This window comes from Cardiocondyla obscurior, unplaced genomic scaffold, assembly GCF_019399895.1.
Source record: "Cardiocondyla obscurior isolate alpha-2009 unplaced genomic scaffold, Cobs3.1 scaffold95_0_50158, whole genome shotgun sequence".
In the NCBI taxonomy this organism is placed as follows: domain Eukaryota; kingdom Metazoa; phylum Arthropoda; class Insecta; order Hymenoptera; family Formicidae; genus Cardiocondyla; species Cardiocondyla obscurior.
The window spans coordinates 1-23,595 of NW_027228834.1; positions in this window are offsets into that span (position 1 = coordinate 1).

A 23,595-nucleotide genomic window follows, 5' to 3' on the forward strand; every position below is an offset into this window, starting at 1 on the left:
CATTTATATACATATGTATTTTACAATTATTATATTTTTATACATATAAAACAATTTATACATATATTTTTTACAATTATTATATTTTTATAATATATTTCGCTTCATAATATTTGTACGTAGTAAAATAATTCGTCTTATTAAATAGAACATAAATTACTGACAAATATTTTGTGAATATGTAAGGAACCTTCAATTTTAAAAATATTTATTACAAAATTGTATTAATAATGAAAATAGTCATCTCGTGGAAGCAAAATTCAAATACAAAAAGATGCTCGAGGGAATTGTAATATACGTGATTAATATTTTTCCTTACCTCAGACATGATAGTTTGCACGAACGATCGTGATAACTTTTTGAGGTTATAAGACTTACAAATCGCGCGGATTTTTCAAATGTCTTAAAGTCGTCTTAATGTTGTCTTACAGACGTGTCGTTAAGACGTCTTGGAAAATACGTCTTTAAGACGTCTTTTCTAAGACGTCTTCACGACATGTCTAAAAATTGTCTTAAAGATGTCTTTCGGTTAAGTCTTAAAGACGTCTCAAAAATGACGTCTTTAAGACATCTTTAAGACATGCATGTTCACTGGGATATTCCTATGTTTAACACTTTTCGGGACTGTACTTAGTTAACAAATTAATTTCTTTTACGAAAGCGGTCGAAATCAGTTAACTATTGCTGCTATTGACTCCAAGAATCTAATATTGTGTTTTAAGATTGAAGAGAAGTAATTTCAATTGTTTAAACAATTAATTTTGCAAAAAAGTCACTCATCGGAATCAAACGTAGAACGATGCTATGATGTTAAATAAAAAAAATTATGCAATTCCGATACTTGGTTTTTAAGAAATCCATTTGTTAATTAAGAAAATATCAATATTGAAAAAAATTTGTACCGTGTCACTGCAGCGTCGTCCAAGAACCGAATCCGATGAGTGACTCTATTTGCAAAATTAATTGTTTAAATAATTTTTTACATATTTATTTAAATAATTCTTCTTTGATGCCGTGTTAAAAACAACCGTAATACCTATGTTGTTAGGAAAAAATAAAAATCGTTTATTTCGTCTTCAAGCAAACCATTTGTTAATTAAGCGAATTGTTTATATGGACAAAAAAGTTTAATTGTGTCAATCGCAGTGTCGTTTTATGACCGACTCCAATGACAAACTTTTTTGTATAATAAATTGTTTAATACTGTTGTCTTATACATGTAATACATCAATACAGGATGTCTGGTTGAGTAGTGAACATCTCGTAGTTATAGATAGAACTCGAAAATACAAATAGGAAAGTCCCGTACCATTTTGCGAAATTTCCTCAATTGTTAGGTAAAGAGCGACAATAGCTGTGCGTAAGTGAGCGCGACAGACGACGGCGCCATTTCTAGCCATTCGCCTGTCGCGCTCACTTACGCACAGCTTCCTTGTCGCTCTTACGCCTATACATTTTATGCATTTTAATTTTTTTGTCAATAACGATTGAGAATTTCTATAACTAAGAGATGCTCACTACTCAACCAAACACCCTGTATATTATATAGGGTGTCCCATACTGTAGGTAGGGCTTGTCAAGATAAATAGAAAATTTTTAATCCATTTTGTAAAATGTTATTAAGAAAAAATTAATTTGTCTAGCGCAAGAGCGACAAAAATGTCACGCGTGAGTGAGCGCGACAGGCAAGTAGCTAAAAATGGTGCCGTCGCTTGTCGCGCTCATTCACGCGTAGCTTTCTTGTCGCTCTTGCGCTAGACAAATTAATTTTTTTCTCAATAACGATTAAAAATTTTACAAAATGGTATAAGACTTTTCTATTTGTCTTGACAAGCCCTACCTACTCCTGCAATTACGATACTTTACTATGGGACACCCTGTATACACACATATGTATTCAGGGAGTTGTCTTTATCCGCTAAATTGAACAGTATATTTTAGTACTAGACAAATTGTGCGACCGTTACGCGCACGTTATTATACATAAAATCTCAACTAAATAGATTACAATATCGTTTCATTTTACGTGGCTTTTATTATAGTAACACATTACAATATACTTTTAAATGCAACATTAATACTTTTGCAATTTAATTATTTTTAAAGAATAATTTTGTGACAAAATCTTTCTAAAAATGTGTATTTTTTAAATCACTCTTTGATTCTAGTGTACTGCTTTCTTGTATTATGATAACCATATAATTCGTTACAGTTGACAACATCTATAAAAATAATAAAATTGTGTAGTATAATTAAATAGAAAGATCGATATAATTTACAGACATTCTACAAAAAAACTTAATTATTTTAATTATTTGAGTATCGATATTTTATATCATATAATTTAATACAAACCATACTTAAGATATGATTATCCATTGTCAAACCAAATAAGTAGAATGTCACTGGCCTGTGCAAAATTTGAATACGAAATTGTTGCATCTAAAACAATTGTAATTAATATCAATATAAAAAATTAATGTATATTATGTAAATGTATTTTAAGAAACAAACCTCTTCCTGCGTATCGATGTCTGTATTGTAACCATAAGTCGTGTTAATTAGTTCGACAGATTTATTTCCCTAAAAGTTATTATTGTGTTATTTAAACATTTTATTAAACAACAGACATAATAAATTACCTCTTTGGCTGCATTTTTGCAGACGCGACTTAATAGAGAAACTATAAAAACGTTAATAATGCACATAATTATGCCAAGTACGTCATCTATTGCACTTTTAGTTGTCGTTTAATGTATCGATTGTATATAGTATATAAAGTTTGAATTGTATATAAAATATCCATTCCTATTTCCCAAATTATTTGAACTCCGAAAGCAGAACATATTATCCTTGATATTTTGCACAATTCTAAATGCACCTGTCTTAGAAGTTTTTAAACTTTGAATTTTTTTAATAAGAATTTTTCAAAAAATGTAATTTAAATATTTTAAATATTTGGCAAAAATTTTCAATTTTAAATATTTACTTTGTTACTTGTAATATATGCACATGATTTTCACGTTTTGTCATAGAGATGTCTTCGTGAAATCGGTTACGAAGTTTATTCTGCAGTTTTTTTTTTATTTGAAACGGAATATGCATTTTAATTTGAGACGTGACTGGACTTTGTTTTCTTAATACAAAATTTGATGCAGAATAAATGCTTTGGCGCCAGTCAGATATTAGTTTCATTGAAAGAATATTTTTTTGTTGCTCGAAATCCATAAGTTTCGTATAATCTTTCAATTCAATAATGTTTAATTTGGTTTCTTTTTATTGATAAATTTTTATGGTCTCGCGTAGAAGATGATTAATTAATTTGAATTTTATGTGCATTAATCTGCATTATATAAAACCATGTTATAAATTACATTAAGCAATACAAAAGTGATTATTAATTTACATACCTCGAAAATGCATAAAATTCATAACAATTAACATAACTAATAGACAACGGAATTATTGATACAAATAAAACGTGAATTGTTTGTAGTATACCTATATGTGGTACCATATATAAATAACTCATTATAGATATTAGAATATAGAAAATGAACCAAGAAGTATTAAATCCTATTGTCATGAAATATATTTTGTCATAATTTACCGCTAGTCTAAGTTGTCGTAACGTTTTGTCAATCTTGAAAATCTTTTTATGACAAACAGCAATGTTCTGCAAATAATTTGTTATATAGTAACATTAATTATATACAATTATATATAGAGTAGAGCAATTATGTGCATTATTTTATTCGCTTACTTTCGAATACCACCAGCCCAGGATCATCTTGAGTATCGGAGATAAAAAATACAAATTTGGTATTACTACATATATAATACAGTCTAGCTTGAATACTCTAATAGTCTTAAAGTATTGTGCTATACCAAAAGCACCCCTATAAAAAATAACATAAATAATTAAGAGATATATCAAGCTGAGTACAGATCTTGGATAACCACGTGGATATTCAAAAACACGAAGTCCCAATATATAATTGAAATAATGCACCGACGTCAGTGCCTCGTAGAATGAATTTGGACGTGCAAATAACTTCATTTCCAATTTGTTCGTGTTATCTGTGTTTTTTCAATTGTCAATTATTTAATAAATAATTTTTTAGCTGATTGAATATATTGAACATGAATTAGTGTTAATTCTAGCGTTAATGGTATTATTTTTCTATTTTAATAATTGATTTAGATTAACGTTAATAATTTTAAATGTCGCACAACGCGTGTATTTGCATTCTACGAGTTAATGATTCACTTTCGTCGATAGCAGAAGCATACTTCGACTTAGAAGCATTTGTTATGAAAACCGTTGGTGTGTTAATCGAACATGCGCGAACGAGCACCCACTCTTAGCTTTTCAAGTAATTATATACGTATATGCATATTTTATACACACATTAAGCGCACGTTGTTTAATATAAAATCTTAATCTAATTTTTTCTTTGCTTTTAATTAATATTAACAGCTGTCTTTTATTTTGCTTGGCATAAAGTTAGCCAAGCGCAAGAACTAATCGGCGAAAAAGAGGCAACAATAAACAGTTAATTTAAATGTAACAATTATTTTAGATAAATGTGTGTACAGAGATTATCACATTTATTATATTACACAAAATTGAATCGCTCAGAATTTAAGATAACGTACATGTTGAGAATAGTTAATTACTTGCAAAAAAATCGCGCATTAGTTTTTTTTTTGTATAAATATGCAAACGCTGCACGAATAAGTAGGGAATAAAACTACCGAACAAAAAATTATGCATACATTTAAAGTATTTAATTTGTAGATATTTTGTTTGCAGTATCGATTTATTTCATATGGCTTTTATTTTTTTTATAACGCATTACGATACCCGAGTGGAAATTCATTTAGCTAATTTGATTTTGCAGCTAGTTAGATCGCAGATTAATTATATTTCTTAACAAGTAACTAGCCCGGTACTAGCCATAAATTATAAGAAAGCATTTATCATTTAGTGATCATCTTCAAAAAATAAAATTGTCGTTTAAAGAAAAAGAAACAAAATATGTCTAGCATCGGTCGTTGTCTAGTCACTGTCTATCGCGGACCATGTATCTGAATAAAATCTAAATGTTCTTCGCCGCGTACTTGTTTACTGTTGTGATCTGACCATATGCAACGTTCGCTCGACTACCGAAATAGCCGGGCAAACCAGTTCTTGCCGCCCGCCGCCAGCGGTCATTCACCCTGCGAATTCCGAGCGCAAGGTACCGGCCAGATGTAAACACACGCACGTACTCTAACATTACCGCGGCGGTCGGCTGCCGAATCTGCCGAGGAAACCGGTTCTTGCCGTCCTCCGCCCGCGCGTCCTCCACCTTGCGAACTTGGAACGCGAAATCAGCCGGTCAGATGTTAACACACGCACGTACTCACACTGCCGCAGCGGTCGATGAACCCGGGATAGGTCAGGACACGCAGCAGACTAAGCACGTGGCGAAAAACGTATAGATATCTAGCTTTTCTAGCTCGTTATTAGGTAGAAATAATTATTTAGTACCAAGTACGTTTAGAGTGTAACATTTATGGCTCAGTGCTGAACAGTATTGCTAAACAGCCACGATATGAATCACGAATTGGGTAGCTAATTATTAGGTAACGATTGGAATCAATTTCCACTCGAGTATACTTTCAAAATACAACATTAACTTTCTCGCAGTTTAAATAATTTTAAAGAACATTAAAGTGACAGTATTTATAATTTTTTTAAAATGTATATCTTTTATATCATTGTTCGATTCCAGTGAACTCTCTACTTGTACGATAATAACCATATAAGTCGTTACATTTTTTAATATCTATAAAAAGAATATAAATATGATGTAGTGCAATACAATGAAGAGATCTGTACAATTTACAGACATTTTAATTAAAACATTAGATATTTTAATTATTTTAGTTTAGTTATTTTATATCAAATAATATTGTAGATAAAGTAATAGCCATTTAATAATTAATTACATATAATTTAATACAAACCATACTTAAAATATGATTGTCCATCGTCATACCAAATAAATAGAATGTCACTGGACTTTGCAAAATTTGAATACCAAACTGTTGCATCTAAAACAAATTTAAATAATAATATGATATATTAATATCCATTTTATAAATGTACCGTAAAAAACAAACCTCTTCTTGCGTATCCATGTCTTCTGTATTGCTATCTTGAGTCATGTGAATTAGTTCGACAGTTTTATTCCTCTAAAAATTATTATATTATTCAAATCTTTTTAAAAAACAATGGGCATGATAAATTACCTCATCGGCTGCATTTTTGCAAGCGCAACACAAAAAAAAACTTTGAGTAGGCCGATAAAGCTTAAAATGATTGCCATAAGTGTGTCTTCTAATGTAGCTTTTAGTACTTGTATAATACAATGATTATAAAAATTATATAAAGTTTGAATAATAGATATAATAACTATTCCTATTTCCCAAGCCATCTGAACTCCAAAAGCCGAATATATTAACTTTGAAACTTTGCACAATTCCAAATGCACCTGCCTCAAATGTATTTAAACTTAGACATTTTTATATAAAAGTTTTTAATTCAAATGTATTTAAAATTAATTTAATGTTCTGCAAAAACTTTGTATTTTTAAATACTTACTTTATTATTTGTAATAAATGCGTATGATTTTTATATTTTATTTTAGAAATGTTTTTGTAAAACTGGTTTTGAAATTCGTTTTGCAATTTTTTTTTCAAGTGGAATGGAATATAAATTTTATTTTTAAACGTAACTGAAGTGTTTTCTTAATACAAAGTTCGATGCAGAATAAAAGAGTTGGCGCCATTGAAATATTTTTTTTTATAGAAAGAATACCTTTTTGTTGCTCGAAATCCAAGAGTTTCGTATAATCTTTTAATTTAAAAGTGTCTAATTTTGTTTCTTGCTCTGATAGAATTCTTATGGTCTCGCGTAAAAGATGATTAATCAATTCAAATTTTGTGTGCAATAATCTGCATTTAAAAACCATGTTATAAATTATGTTAAGAAATACAGAAGCGATTATTAATTTACGTACCTCGAAAATGCATAAAATTCAAAGGCATTAACATAATCAATAGACACCGACATTATTGACACAAATATAATGTAAATTGCATGTAATGTATCTGAGCGTGCTTGGAAATAGATAAAACCGGTACTACTTATAAAAATAAAAAGAATAAACCACGAAGTCATAAATCCAATTGTCATAAAATACATACTGACATAATTGACTTCTAATCCAAGTTCTCGTAACGTTTTATCAATCTGGAATATCTTTTTATGACAAACAGTGATTTCCTGCAAATAATAATTTGTTATACAGCAACATTAATATATTTAGGTACATATCGTTTTGTTTTAGAAGTTTGTAGAGTACAGAGATTATATGCATTATAAATTTTGTGGCAATGATTTATATAATGCATTATTTTGCACGCTTACTTTTGAATGACGCCAGCCGAGAATCATTTTTAATATCACAGACAAAATATACATATTTCCTGTTACTAAAAATATAATATAATCTAGCTTTAACAGTTTAATATTTTCTAAGTATACACCCATACTAACAGCACCGCCACAAAACATAATATAAATAATTAAAATATATATAAAGCTGAATACTGATCTTGGATAACCACGTGGATACTCAAAAACACGAAGTCCTAATAAATAATTGAAATACATTACCGACGTCATCGCCTCGTAGAATGAATTTGGACGTGCAAATAACTTCATTTTAAATGTGTCTGTGATATCAGTTTCTTTTTAATAGTCCATTTATTTAATATGTAATTGTTTAGCTGATTGAATATATCAAACATCAGTTATTTATTAATTCCAGTATTAATAATACTTTTTTGCTTTACGAAAATGACCAAAAATTAACGTGTAAATATCACACAACACGTACAATTTCACTTTACCAGTCAATGATTCACATACGTCAATACAAGGAACATACTTGAACGCATAAGCGATTGTTATGAAAGCCGTTTGTGTGAAAAATAAACATGCGCAAAAGAACACCCACTCTTGGCTTTCTAAGTAATCATATACATCCATATTATATACACACATATGTATTAAGGAAGTCGTCTTTATCCGCTAAATTGAATAGTTCATTTTAGTACTAGACAAATTATGCTTCCGTTACGAGCACGGTATTATTCGTAAAATTTCAATTAAATACACTACAAAATCGTTTTATTGTACGCAGCTTTTATTATAATTATATATTACAATATACTTTTAAATGCAACATTGATACTTTTGCAATTTAATTATTTTTAAAAAACAATTATGTGACAGAAGCTTTTAAAAATGTGTATTTTTAAATCACTCTTTGATTCTAGTGTATTGTTTTCTTGTATTATAATAACCATATAATTCGTTACAGTTGACAACATCTGTAAAAATAATAAAAATATGTAGTATAATTTGATAGAAAGATTGATATAATTTACAGACATTTTAAAAAAGATCCTTAATTATTTTAATTATTTGAATTTTGATATTTTATATCATATAATTTAATACCAACCATACTTAAGATATGATTATCCATCGTTAGACCAAATACGTAGAATGTCACTGGTCTATGCAAAATTTGAATACGAAATTGTTGCATCTAAAACAATTGTAATTAACGTTAACATGGAAAATTAATATATACTTTATGAAACAAACCTCTTCTTGCGTATCAATGTCTGTATTGTAACCATAAGTCGTGTGAATTAGTTCGACAGTTTTATTTCCCTAAAAGTTATTATTATATTATTTAAACATTTTATTTAACGATGGGCATAATAAATTACCTCTTCGGCTGCATTTTTGCAGGTGCAACTTAATAGAAACATTACAAAAATGTTAAAAATGCACAATGTCAATGCCACAAGACTGTGCTCTATTGCAACTTTTAGTAGTTCTTGAATGTACTGATTATATAAAGTATATAAAGTTTGAATACTGAACATAATATCCATTCCTATTTCCCAAAATATTTGAACTCCGAAAGCAGAACATATTATTCTTGATATTTTGCACAATTCTAAATGCACCTGCCTTAAAAATATTTAAACTTTCAAATATTTTAATAAGAATTTTTTCAGAAAAAATTATTTTAAATATATTTAATGTGGGGCAAAAATTTTTGACTTCTAATATTTACTTCGTTATTTGTAATATATGCACATGATTTTCTCGTTTTGTCGTAGAAATGTTTTCATGAAATCGGTTACGAAATTTATTCTGTAGTTCTTTTTTTATTTGAAATGGAATATAGATTTCAATTTGAGAATCGACTGGACTTTGATTTCTTATTACAAAATTTGATGCAGAATAAATGCTTTGGTGCCACTCGGATATTATTTTCATTGAAAGAATATTTTTTTGTTGCTCGAAGTCCATGAGTTTCGTATAATCTTTTAATTCAAAAGTGCTTAATTTTGTTTCTTTTACTGATAAATTTTTTATGGTCTCGCGTAGAAGATGATTAATTAATTTAAATTTTATGTGCAATAATCTGCATTATATAAAACCATGTTATAAATTACATTAAGCAATACAAAAGTGATTATTAATTTACATACCTTGAAAATGCATAAAATTCATAGGAATTAACATAACCAATAGACAAGGGTATTATTGACACAAATAAAACGTGAATTGTTTGTAGTATACCTATACGTGGTACAATATATAAAATATTACTTATACATATAAAAATATAGACAATGAACCATGTAGTTATAAATCCTAATGTCATGAAATATATTTTGTCATAATTTGCCGTTAATCCAAGTTGTCGTAACGTTTTGTCAATCTTGAAAATTTTTTTATGACAAACAGCAATGTTCTGCAAATAATTTGTTATATAGCAACATTAATTATATACAATTACATATAGAGTACAGCAATTACGTGCACATGTTATAAATCTTGTGACAAATGTTTATAGAATTTGATGCATTATTTTACTCGCTTACTTTCGAAAACCACCAACCCAAGATCATTTTGAGTATCGGAGATGTAAAATATATATTTGGTACTACCACATATATAACACTATCTAGCTTGAATATTTTAATAGTGTTATAGTATCGTTCTACATTAAGAACACCGCTATAAAAAATAACGTAAATAATTAAGAAATATATTAGGCTGAGTAGAGGTCTTGGATGACCACGTGGATATTCAAAAACACGAAGTCCCAATACATAATTGAAATAATGCACAGACGTCAGTGCCTCGTAGAATGAATTTGGACGTGTAAATATCTTCATTTCAAATTCGCTCGTATTATCTGCGTCTTCTTAATTGTTATTTATTTAGTATATGATTTTTTAGCTGATTGAATATATTGAACATAAATCAGTATTAATTTTAGCGTTAAAGATATTATTTTTCGGTTTTAATAATTGATTTAGATTAACGTTTAAATATTACACAACACGTACAATTTTATTATATCAGTCAATGATTCACATACGTCAATACCAGGAGCATACTTGAACTTATTAGCGATTGTTGTGAAAACCGTTGGTGCGTTAATTGAACATGCGCAAACGAGCATCTTTCCTTGGCTTTTTAAGTAATTATATACATATAAATTATATACCCACATATGTATTCTGGAAGTCGTTTTTATCCGCTAAATTAAACAATTTAATTTAGTACTAGACAAATTATGCTTCCGTTATGAGCACGGTATTATTCGTAAAATTTCAATTAAATACACTACAATATCGTTTTATTGTATGCAGCTTTATTATAGTAACACATTACAATATACTTTTAAATGCAACATTGATACTTTTGCAATTTAATTGTTTTTAAAAACAATTATGTGATAGAAGTTTTTTAAAAATGTGTATTTTTTAAATCACTGTTTGATTCGAGTGTACTGCTTTCTTGTATTATGATATCCATATAATTCGTTACAGTTGACAACATCTATAAAAATAATACAAATATGTATTGTAAATCGATGGAAAGATCGATATAATTTACAGACATTCTAAAAAAAACCTTAATTATTTTAATTATATTAGTTTTAATATTTTATATCATTTAATTTAATACAAACCATACTTAAGATATGATTATCCATCGTTAGACCAAATACGTAGAATGTCACTGGCCTGTGCAAAATTTGAATACTAAACTGTTGCATCTAAAACAATTGTAATTAATATCAATATAAAAAATTAATGTATATTATGTAAATGTATTTTAAGAAACAAACCTCTTCCTGCGTATCGATGTCTATATTGTAACCATAAGTCGTGTTAATTAGTTCGACAGATTTATTTCCTTAAAAGTTGTTATTGTGTTATTCAAATATTTTATTAAACGACAGGCATAATAAATTACCTCTTCGGCTGCATTTTTGCAGACGCGACTTAATAGAGAAACTATAAAAACGTTAATAATACACATAATCAATGCTACAAGTACGTCTTCTATTGCACTTTTTAGTAGTCGTTGAATGTATCGATTATATAAAATATATAAAGTTTGAATAATAGGGTGCAGTTCCGAAGAGCGCCTACCCTTGATTTCAAGGATATTCAGGGGGTTATGTAACTTTTAACCCTGATTACGAATATCAAGATCAAAGTTGGCGGAAACCCCATATTATGGTGTTAAACGCAAAACCCCTTTTTCATGGTGTCGCAGGACTCTATGAATTTCTTTTCTCGCATTTGAAAATTGTCGATTGCTTAATGAGCCAATGATATAGTGTGTGTGCCGATTGGCCATTTATAAGTGTTGTATTTGATTGTATTGTATCTATACTATCTATACTATCTAAATTGATAGTTGTGTAACACCCCCCTTTTCTCCCTTCCGTGTGGCCGGACACGGTCAAGCGACCCGCTGCGGTGATCGGCGAGTCGTCGCGCGTATCTAAGACCGGCCGGGGTGTCCGCGGGAAAGAGCGAAAGCAATTGTAGTCTCGTGTTCGTTTTTCAGCTATTTACATTTATTAGTGGTTGTATATTTACAAGTTTTCGATACAGGTGGGTCGTGACGCGTCGCTTGTCGCACGGGCGATGTAAACAGACTTTCGTCGGTCGCGTAAGTTTAATCGCGGTATCCTAATGCGGGGCCCCTAATGCGGAACGCGGTTTTTCGGGAGCGGAAGCGCGGGGGCAATCGCCGAGAACGCTCGGCAGAGACGAAGCACGCTTCACCCCGCTTTATCCGTCGTGACAGGCGATCCTGTAACTCGAAGGAAAGGAGACGGTGTCGCGGCCAAGAACCCTTGGCAGAAGCCGAGAACGCTCGACCCCTGTACTTAGCGACTCCTAAGGTTTTCTGTCGTCTGGAAGACTACTGAGCGGAGACCCGGTGCGGAGCTCAGTCAGTGATGGGAATTTTAGCTCCGAGCAATATCGAAGTTGCTGGAGTGGGGGATCACGCACACACGCCAGCGTCCTGTCGGTAAGCGCGCTTCGCTCGGCTTTCAGAAGAGGACAGATATATATATGTTCCGTCTTCGTCGCACCGAGGCAGCTACGACTCGTAGGCGACGAGTCGTAGCCTTCGAGTTACGGTGACTAAGGCGAGTGCTCGCATCGTGCGAGCCGCGTGAATCGCGGACACCAAGATGCATGTTTTTTTACAGGCTGTATGTTAGAATATGATGTGGTCTTCCGCACTACCCAGGAAGTGCCACTTACAGTGCGTTAGGTTTTTTAACGTGGACCTTCGCCAGTAGCCATGTTATACCACATTTCTGAATTGTCCAACACGCAAAGTGTCCGACAAACCTAATATTAAATTGTTAATAAACTGTCTAACACGCAAAGTGTCCGACAGAATGCGTATACTATATGTAGGATGGATAATTTTTTATGGGAGTAAATGAAAAAGAAGAGCGGCAATATTAATTATTTAAATTTTTATTTTAATTTTAAATTATTTAATTAAAAAAAAATTAATATATTTTTGGGCCGCCCCGGTCTCGCATGCCGCCCCGGCCTCGTCCACCGCCTCTCCAAAAGGTTCCTCGCGAACGTCCGGCCGCGTAACCTCTTTTTCGTTTTTCTAAAATGTATAAATAAAAAAATAAGTATATACTAAATATAAATAATAAATATGAATTTAAATATTGTCATTACTTTGCTGCTTCTGCTGCGGCTGCAGCTGCTGCTTCTGCTACTGCGGCTGAGGCTGCGGCTCCTTCTGCTGCTGCTGCTGCTGCTGCGGCTGCGGATGCGGCTGTTGTTGCAGTTGCAGTTAATACTGCAACTGCTTGTAATGCTCTAATAAAGCAGCCATCTGCTGCTCTACGGCTACGAGCCGCTCTAATGCACTATTTTCTAAAAAATGAAAAAAGTATTAATTTTACAATATTTTTGAAAACTTTTAAAAATAGATAATTAATTAAAAAAAAATAACAATTATGTATATTACTTACGAGGATTTTCGCTTATCTTTGCTCGCTTTTAGACGTCTACTGCTCGTTTATAACTTTGTGAGCGATTATATACAATACATTTGTTTTGCCCTAAGCTACGAGCGCTTCGTGACCGCGAGCAGAAACGATAAATAAAAAATTATTACATATACTGAAAGTACTTCTACAGTTAAATTAGTATATATTGACAGTTTATTTGCTCAGTTGTAATAGTTTTTGTGAGAAATAATTATTACAGAAAGCTGCAACAGATTGTAAGTCTTTTCAATTTATTTTTATTTTTTATATCTAATATTTATAATATATAAAACATTGAAATGTGCGATTTATTGAAAAAGAAAGCTAAGCGAAGCTTTGTTGAAGCTTGGCTTTCTGATGATCGCTATAAATCTTGGATACGAAAAGTTCCCTCAGATAATAGTTTATATCATTGTATTATTTGTAAAAAAGATTTTTTGTGCAATACATGTGTATCACGACATGCGGATTCTGCGTGTCATAATGAGAAAATTAATGAAACCGATTTTGAAACAAATAATGACGCGAACAAGAAAAATATTAGTTTCGGGGCACGGCAAACATTCCGACAACAATGGTTAGATATTGAAATATTTAAACCATGGTTGCGCGAAGTATCACATAATAAAAAAATTATGTTTTTGTGCATTTTGTGAAATATATATGGCGGCTAAATTATCGAATATTTATCGTCATGCAGAATCCGAAGTACATATTATTAACAATGAAAATAGAAAAAAAAAAGATATAAATGATATGTGTGTGTGACGTCTCGACTTATAGATTTAGGGATTTCTAGGGAAATAGTGAAAAGGACCAGAGCGTCGATATTTTAATTCTCCACTCTAGGTACCCTAAGGTCTAGGTTGGAGTTGCTCTTCTTTAGTTTAAGGGGCAATCTGCATGCACCGATTATACCCCGGGATGGCAAGAGCCGTTTCTGCCTTATCGTAAGAAGTTACAAGAGTAGATCTTTTTATTTTAGCTTTTATTCTCCTTAGGTGTACAATTGCTAATTATCTTGTTAAATAGTTGGTCTATTGTTTTGGGAGGATTTTCGCCCAGGACTTCCACTTCGGTGTCGGAAGTAGTAAGATCGATGGTTTCGATTATTCGGGGAGGGCGGTGAACAGTAATGAAATGGCCCTTTTGAATAGTAAGAATTCTAGGGCCTCTGGGCTTCGATGGCCCAGGCTGCGGGTCTTTCGGGGCGGTCTTCTCGGGTGCCCCGAACGAACTGGGAGGGGGAGAACTTGAAGGATGGTTGGCGGCCTCCTTCTCTGCGGCGATGAGCTCCCTCAAACGCCGATAAATCTCCGCCCTTTCACGCCTTTTCTTTCCGGCTCTATATTTTTTCCTCCATACCATCTAGAATCATAATGCGTAAATGCAGACGATTTTCATCGAGCTTGCACTGTTAAGCAAATGATTTTATGGAATAAGAAAGGAGAATTGTGATGCGGAAGGTATGCCTATTGTCTTTGAATTGCATGAATCGCAGACGACTGTTCAGATCGTGGTGCGGCTATGCGTCAAAACACTAATTAAGCACATTACTCGCAGACAATTGGAGAGAAGGGAAATTGTAATGCAGAAGTGTGCAGATCGAGGTGGAGTTGCACGTATTTGCAGACAATCCTTCAGATCGTAATGCAATTGTGCATCTGCGTTTCGATTATGCACATGCTTGCAAACGATTTTAAGGAAAGGTGGAATCGTGGTATATTGAGATACAGACGATTGTAAGGAGAAGGAAATTTAATTGCGAAATGCCAGGATTCGTATTTGAGATGGCGAGTACTGCAGACAACCCTCAGGTCGTAATGCAAGCTTCGCAGCGAAAATCGAACCTGCACTGTTGGGCAATTAATGATTGAAATAAGAAAGGCTTGATTTGCGAAAAGTCAAGATTTGTTAATTAAGATGGCGAGTAATTGCAGACAACCCTCAGGTCGTGATGCACATTTCGCAGCGAAACAACAAATCTATACTATTAAGCAAATATTGAGGAATGGGAGGGATCCGATTTGCAAAATGCGAGAATTTGTATTTTGAGATGGCGAGTACTGCAGACAACCCTCAGGTCGTAATGCAAGCTTCGCAGCGGAAAAACAAATCTGCACTTTTGAGCAATCGGTTTGATAATTTATTAGGAAACAAAGGTATGGTTTAATACAGAGGAGGAAGAGAAAAACGACTTAGCGGCCAATATTAACTTTTACGCTCTAATCGTTCTCTTTAAGTCCCTAAGGCTTGTAGATGTACCAATAATTAATCACATCTATTTTTCTTAATATTAAGAGGATCGAGTTTAGAGATGGGAAGAATTATTTCAAAATTTAATCGACTTACTTTGAGTTTATTAAAAAGAAGACACGGCGCCTTTACAAATCGGATGGTTGGTCCAGACAGACGCAGCGTGATTCGGTTACAGCGGCTTCGTGACCCTCGGGTAGCTTCCGCAATTACACACTTCTTGGATTTTTGAAAAAGACTGAACGCTCGCTCGGGCCGCGGGCCCGCTTATATAGGTCTAGCATCCCTTGCATTAGACGACAGGGAAGGGGGCCTTTTGCGTCTTAGATTTTCGGTATGACGCGGCTAGCGGCGGAGAAATCGTATGGAATTCTTCGTACATGTACTGTTTATTAATTTGGGGGGTTTCGGTCCCCCTAGCGTTGATAGCGGTGCGATTGAAACCTGTAGCTCTGAATGTTATTGTTAGATATCGCGAAACTATGCGTTCCTAGAATTGGCGACTGATCTAATGCCGTGCGAAAGTTTATTCTCACGCGTTTTAAGTTTTAAGCATTCAGAGTCACAGATAAATCTTGCGGGTATATTAAAATAATTATTTATAAAAATTATGCAGGTACACATGAGAGTAAACTCGTTAATATTCTTAATTTCAATTTTTCAAAGAGAAAGATGTATGCGCTCGTGTGTACGTGCATTTACAATGGACGTGATATAATTGTGACAAGTAATTTTAATTAATAATTATCGGCGCGCTTATGATTATCGCAATACTGCGCCTGTGGAATGGCAGCGCGGCTGACAAGCATGGTTGCCAGTTAGCCATTCGGTAGGCGCTGAATACATGTACTGGGGTGCTCTCATATGGTAACATGGATGATCTCTTTTCTTAAAAGTAATTTTAATACTTAAGTAAAATATCCTTAAATAGGATCGTTCGGTATCATTAAAAGTATTAAATTTTGTAAACTCTAAGAAAAGGTGGTAGTGCTGGCGAAAGTGATTCAGTAAACGAATGTTACTTTCTGTAATCATTAAATTATTAAATTATTGAATTTTAGTTTATTCCACGTGTTCTTAGAGTTTTAATAATGGAATTTTCCTTTGGTGATCAATAGTCAGCCAGAGACATCGGCTTAGCCGTAGTGTTTATCGTATGTCAGCAGATAGAGCGCGGCGCCTCCATTTTGTGTATCTCATAAATTAAGCAATTAGGGACCGCGTGTGCGACTCGAGGATCCGATGTCTTGGGCTGTTTATTGTTCGCACTCTTGGCTTTTGGCGCCTTCTTGGCTGGCTCTTGTTCAAAGGAAAAATACTTATTCTAATAATCTATAATTATTTGGCTGAACGCGTTGCATTTTATCAATTTAATAGAACAAGTTTTTCGAAAGCGCGAGAGTATACGGTGGTATAAGAGAATGAGTCGCGCACGGCTCATGAATTGTTAATATATGGAAAAATTATGTATTAATGTAATCAAGTTCCTTTAAATTGACATTATGCGTAAATATTTTAGAATGTCGCTGTACGTTCTGTTTTATCATTAACATATGGGTTATTGTTCTTAAAGTCTACCATAGATTATTTCTTACGGAGAGGGACCGTCTATCCAAAAGACCAGGTTGAGAATCTTCACTCTCGTGTCATTGGTCGAATCGATTTTACTAGGATCTAGGAACTTTATTTAATGGAAATTTTAATTTCTGACGTCACATGTGACAAAAATATAAACGTGGAATCACTTGTGCCGTTTGATGATGAAAAGAAGGCAGCAGAAATTCGGTATGCTGCATTTATTGCTGAAAAAAATATTTCATTCGAAAGGGCACAAGATATTCTAACATTGTTTAAAGAAATAGGAAAAGATTCTAAAATAATAAAAGGCATGACAATGAATCGAAAAAAATGTAAAAGAATTATTTCCAACGTTTTATGTCCGATAGAAACAAATCGTGTAGTTAACATATTACAAAATAATAAATTTTCAATTTTTGTAAATGAAACATCAGACATTTCGAATCAGAAATGGATGACGTTTCTTGTGCGGTATGTTGATCCTGAAACGTTAGATAGTCGTTCGCAATTAGTAAAATTAATAAATATTGACGCAAAAATAGCAGCGCGGAAAATTATTTGATGCATTTTTAAATGAAATGTGAAATTGCAAATTCCATTTCAAAATATAATTGCTATGTCATGCAACAATGCACATGTTATGGTGGGCAAATATTCATCTTTTAAAACAAAACTTCAAAAGTTTTGTCATAAATTATTAACATTTTCATGCCCGTGCCATTCGGCAGCTTTAATTGCACATAATGCACGTAGTAAAATTCCAGAACATTGCGAAGAATTTGTTAAAAAGTAGCAACTTTATCAACAGTAGTCCGAAACGTTCGGCTATTTTTGAAGAATTTGCTATAAGTTTTCAGGAAACAAACCGCAAAATTTTAAAGTTGTCAGATACACGATGGCTTTCTCGGTATTCAAGTATTGAACGACTTCTTGAGTACTGGAATACTCTATTTCTGTTTTTAACTGAAATAGTAGTAAATGAAAAAACAAAATCTGGAGAATATATAAGGTAACTGGGGGGGTTTCTGACACTGTTGCAGTTTCTGACACTAACGGTACATTTATATTTGTAATAAATACAGTTTTTGTCAAATATAAAAACATTTACAACTAAATTAAAGAGCATTTTTTTCTGTTTTATATATATAAGGTGTTTATTTCTCCTCAGAGGTACACCGGGACTTTCGCTTCCCCAATTTTCTGTTTACAATTTCATAAAATATATTTTCAAACTTCATTTTTATCTCTAAACTATTTCTACTTTTATAATCTTCTTTCTTCTCACAGCCGTTTCCTGAAAGTAAAAACTTATATCTACGCCTTTTTCCTATTCTATTGCCTACGCGTCGAGAGAGAGAGATCACACTTCCATTCATACTTTACATTGTTTTGCCTTAATTCTACCTTAAATTCTATCTTTGGACCCCCGCTTCCGACGCTTTTTCTTTCATACTTTCAGTCACTCCTATTTTTCTCCCTTGTTCTTTCCAAATTTTCCAACCAATCTATCCCCCTTCCTTCCCCTCCCAGAATTTCCTCCACCATTTCCTCCCAACTAATCTCGTTTCCCCAATCTATACACTCCTCCCATATATGTTCCCACGTTTCTTCCTTCTCCAAACATATTCTACATTTTCTTTTCTCCTCTTCCTCCCAATATTTATTTCCTCTCATTTCCTCCCCTAATCTAAATTTTGCCATTCTTTGCCATTTTTCTTCTTTCCATCCCAATTTCAAATATCCTGGTATCCCTTCCTCTTTCACTTTTTATAATACTTATTAAATCTTGACTCTCTTATTTTTTTCCATCTTTCCTCTCTTTGCCATTCTTTATCCTTTTTCACCAAATATTCCCCCTTATTTCCCTCTTTCTCTTAAATCTTCCACCTCTTTTCCCGACCACCCAAAATTTTCAAAATTCTCTCTCTTTTTTTCCCATTTTCCCTTGCTTCTTCCCTCCCTTGCTCTTTCCTTCATTTCTTCCCAGCACCATTTTGTTAGAACCCCTCCTTTTCCTTCTTCTAACCTTTTTTCATATTTCCATGCTCTCATCCCTGCTCTACCTTTCAATTTATCCCTCTGTAGTTCTTCTCTCACCATATATCCTGGTACATCTTCTTATTCCCAGTACCCATCTCAGGTATTTTTCCTGTAATATCTCCACCTCTTCTCTTTCCTTCCATCCCCATATTTCCACGCCGTAATTAATAACCGACCATACCAGTTTATCAAATAGCCATATTCTTTTACTCCAATCTTTTCCGAATTTTCTTTTACCTATACTCCACACCTGCCCCATTATTCTTGCCGCTCTTCTTACTGTCCTTTACATGCTCTTTCTGCTCTCCATTTCTCATAATTGTGTATCCCAAATACTTGAAACTTTTTACTTCCTCTATTTCTTCCCCTTTCCATACCCATTTAGTTTTTTTCCATCTTCCTCCCCCCTTTCTACACCTCATTATCTTTGTTTTCTTTACATTCACTTCCAATCCCTTTTCCTTTACATATTCTTCCATACTTTTAATCATTCCTTTCATGCCTGCCTCATTTTCTGCCAGTAGCGCAATGTCATCCGCATACGCCAGCGAGTAAACTCTCCTGTCTTTTATTCTTATACCCCCCCATCTTCCTTTTTCTAATTCTTCATCTATGTCTGCCAACAAGAGCGTGAACAAGCTAGGACTAAGCGGACAACCCTGTCTTACTCCTTTTGTTGTCCAGAAACTTTTCCCCTCTTTATCCTTCACCTTTACTTTATTCACCGTTTCCTCTAATATTTCTTCACACCTTCTTATCAATCCCTCCCTTACCCCTTTTTTCTTCATTGTTTCCACCAATTTTCTCCTGTCTACAGAGTCAAAAGCCGCTTTCATATCTATAAACACAATTACCATTTTACCTTCCTTTTCTTCTATCTTCTTATTTAGCAAATAATTTAACACATATATTTGATCCACTGTCCCCATGTCTCTTCTAAAACCGGCTTGACTCTGCGGTAAAATTTCTTTTTCTTCTATTTCCTTTCTTAGTCTTTCTGCTAACATAGATGCATACACTTTGTACGCAGTCTGTGTCAGCGTTATCCCTCTATACTCTTCTACTTTTTCCCCTTTTCCTTTTTTAAGCACCGGAACTATCACACCTTCTCTCCATTCCTCCGGCATCCCCTCCCCTCTCCATACCCTTTTGCACGTTTCCCATAATTTCTCTTTACTTCCCCCCCCCCATTTCCATATTTCATTTTCTAACCCATCACTTCCTGCAGCTTTTCCTTTTTTTCAACTTTCTTATTACATTTTCAAATTCCTCTCTATTTATATCTTCCTCATTGTCTTCTATTCTCTTTCCTCCTAATTCTTCTCTTACTCTCCATTCCACTCCTCCTAACATTTCCTTAAAATATCCGTCCCACTCTTCAATCTTTATTTTTTCCTCCACTTCCTTCCTTTTTTTTCTTCCTTTGTTTACTACTTTCCATACTTCTCCCTCTGTTCTAATCTTTTCTATTTCTTTCTCCCATCTCACCTTTTCTTGCAATTTTTTTCTCTCACATAGTTTTTATATTCTCTTTTCTTCTTTTTGTAATTCTCCTCACTCCTTCCCCCTTCCTCCAATTTAACATTTCTTCTTTTACTTCACCTTTTTCTTTTTACAATCTTCATTCCACCATCTTTCTTTTGGTTTTCCCCCTCCTCTTTTTCATTTCCTTTTAACTACTTTCTTTGTTTTCTCCAGTTCCTTACTAAAACTTCTCCAATTTTCCTCCGTATTGTTTTCTTTCTCTCTTTTTTCTTTATATTTTTCCCTGAACATTTTCCTCTCCTTCTCACCCCAAGCCAGTCTCGTGCTCTTTTTTATACCATATTTACATCTTCTCCTCTTTTCTCCCTCCCTTTTAATCGTCACTATTAACGGTAAGTGGTCTGAGTCCACTTCTTCCCCCACCTTCATTTCTACTATTTCTCCTTTTGATTCCACATTACTGATCACATAATCTATTACTGTTTTTCCTCTTCCCCCTACATATGTCCATTCACCCTCTTCATCTCCTCTTGTACAACCATTAACTATTCCCCATCCTGCTTCTTCCAGAGCTTTACAAAATTTTTCCTTTTCCTGTAATTTTTTATCTTTGTTTTCCTTTTTCTCTCTTCCTTGTCTTCTTCTTCTTTTTCCTCATCCCATAGCCCGCCCTCTTCTCCCGTCCTCACATTAAAGTCTCCTCCTATCAGATATCTCGTTCCTTCCTCTTTTTCATCCATCCAATTTCTCATGTTCTCTGTTATGTCTTCTAAATCCTCATTTACGTATACCCCTGCTATTTTCCACCATACCTTTCCACTTTTTATCTTTATTCCTATCATTCCTTTTCTATCTTTAAATTCTAATTCTTCCTCTCCTTCAATTCCTCCTCCATCCCATCACCATTCCCCCATTGCCCTCCCTTCTTATTTTTCTTTTCTGCCCCTTATTTATCCATTTATAGCCCTTTGGCAGTTTACTTCTTAACCCCTTCCATTTTTTTTCTTCCAACCAAGTTTCACACATATATATCACCTCCCATTTCTCCATGTTCTTCCAAAAATCTTCATCCTTGTTTTCTATTCCTGCCACATTCCAAAAAACTATTCTCACGTTTCTGTCTTTTACCTCCGCCTTTTCCTTTCCTTTCTCCTTTTTCTCCTTTTCTTTTTCTTTTTGCCTTTTATCTTTCCTTTTTCCATTTTTTCTTCATCCTTTTCTTTTCTCCTTCCTCCTCTTTTCTCTCCACTTTTTCCAGCTCATTTCGTTCTCTTCTTCCGCCTCTTTTCAAAAACTTGCATTTAGTCTATCTGCTATCACCTTCTTCCTTTTATTTCCTTCTTTTTCAAACTCTTTCGCACCATCCCATTTTCTCAATTCTTCCTTCAGGTCATCCCATATCCACATTTCTTTATTTACCCATATCTTCTTGTACCCTATTTTTACCTGTTTTCCTTCTCTTTTCAATTTATCCGCTTCTCTCTTTATGAGCCATTCCACTTTCCTTTCGTATTCTGTCAGATCGTCTCCTATCCATTCCGTCCTGTCCTTTAATTTTCCCTTACATCTTAATATTTCCAATTTTTCTTTAAAATTTTCCATCTTTACCCACACCATACCATAACCTCCTTTATTTACTCCTCCTATCTTATTTACATCCTCTATCTTTGCTTTCACTCCTGTTGCTTCTATTATTTCTCCCACTTGTTCTTTCAGCGCCTTTTTTTCCTCACTTTTTATCTTTATACCTCTTATTATTAAATTGTTTTTCCTCCATTCTTTCTTTTCTCTTTCTTTTGCCATTTCCAACATTCTCGTTCTTTCTTCTAAACTCAAAACCTTTCCCTGTATTTCTTCTGGTATTTCCAGTTTACCTCCCTCATATTTTTTTTCCTTTATTCTTTTTTCCATCTCGTCCATTCTTTTCTCTAAATCTATCTTCTCTTTTTTCCATATTTTCTTCAATTCTTCTATTTCTTTTCTTATTTGTACCTTTATTTCCCTTACTTCCTCCATCTGCGCTTGAATCCTTGCAAATCCACTTCTCATTTCCTTTATTACCTCTTCAAAACCTTCCTTGCTTATTCCCCCTTCACCTCCCTCTCCTGTTGCTTTCACCGGTGATCTGTACACTTTCACACTTTTCCTAAATCCTTCCAAGCCCTCTATTTCTCCTTTTTCTTCCTGTCTTTCCTTCCTTTTCTCCCCTTGCTTCCACGCTTCCAAAATTGGCAAGCTGTTAGCCCTTTCTCTTCTTAACATCTCTACCTTTGCAGGTCTTCCCATTTTCTTTTTTATTTTCTCTTCTCCCTTTTCCTCTTTTCTTTCCTCACTTCCACTCTCCACAATTCCTTTTTCCTGTTCGCTCATTTTCAATTTTCCTTATCTCTTTTCCTTTGTCTTTGATACCTCTAACTCTCTCCTTTGCCCCCTTGCCTTCCTCTTTTCCTTTGTCTTACCCACGGTTTTTTCCCGTCACCGCCAACCTAACCTCAAAATGAACTCCTCTTTTTACCTTCCCCGATTTTTCCCTTTATTCTTACCTTTGCTCTTTCCCTCACTTGCTCCTTAAAACCCTTCCTCTTTCCCTCAAACCAACCCTTTACCTCTGAAAAACTATTTTACTCCCCCAAAACCTTTTTCTACATGCACTCGCTCAGACACACAACCGTTCGCTCTGCTATCGGAAACGAAAGTCCTTCATATTTTAAATTATTTCATTTAATATTTAATGATTACCTGCAAATACATA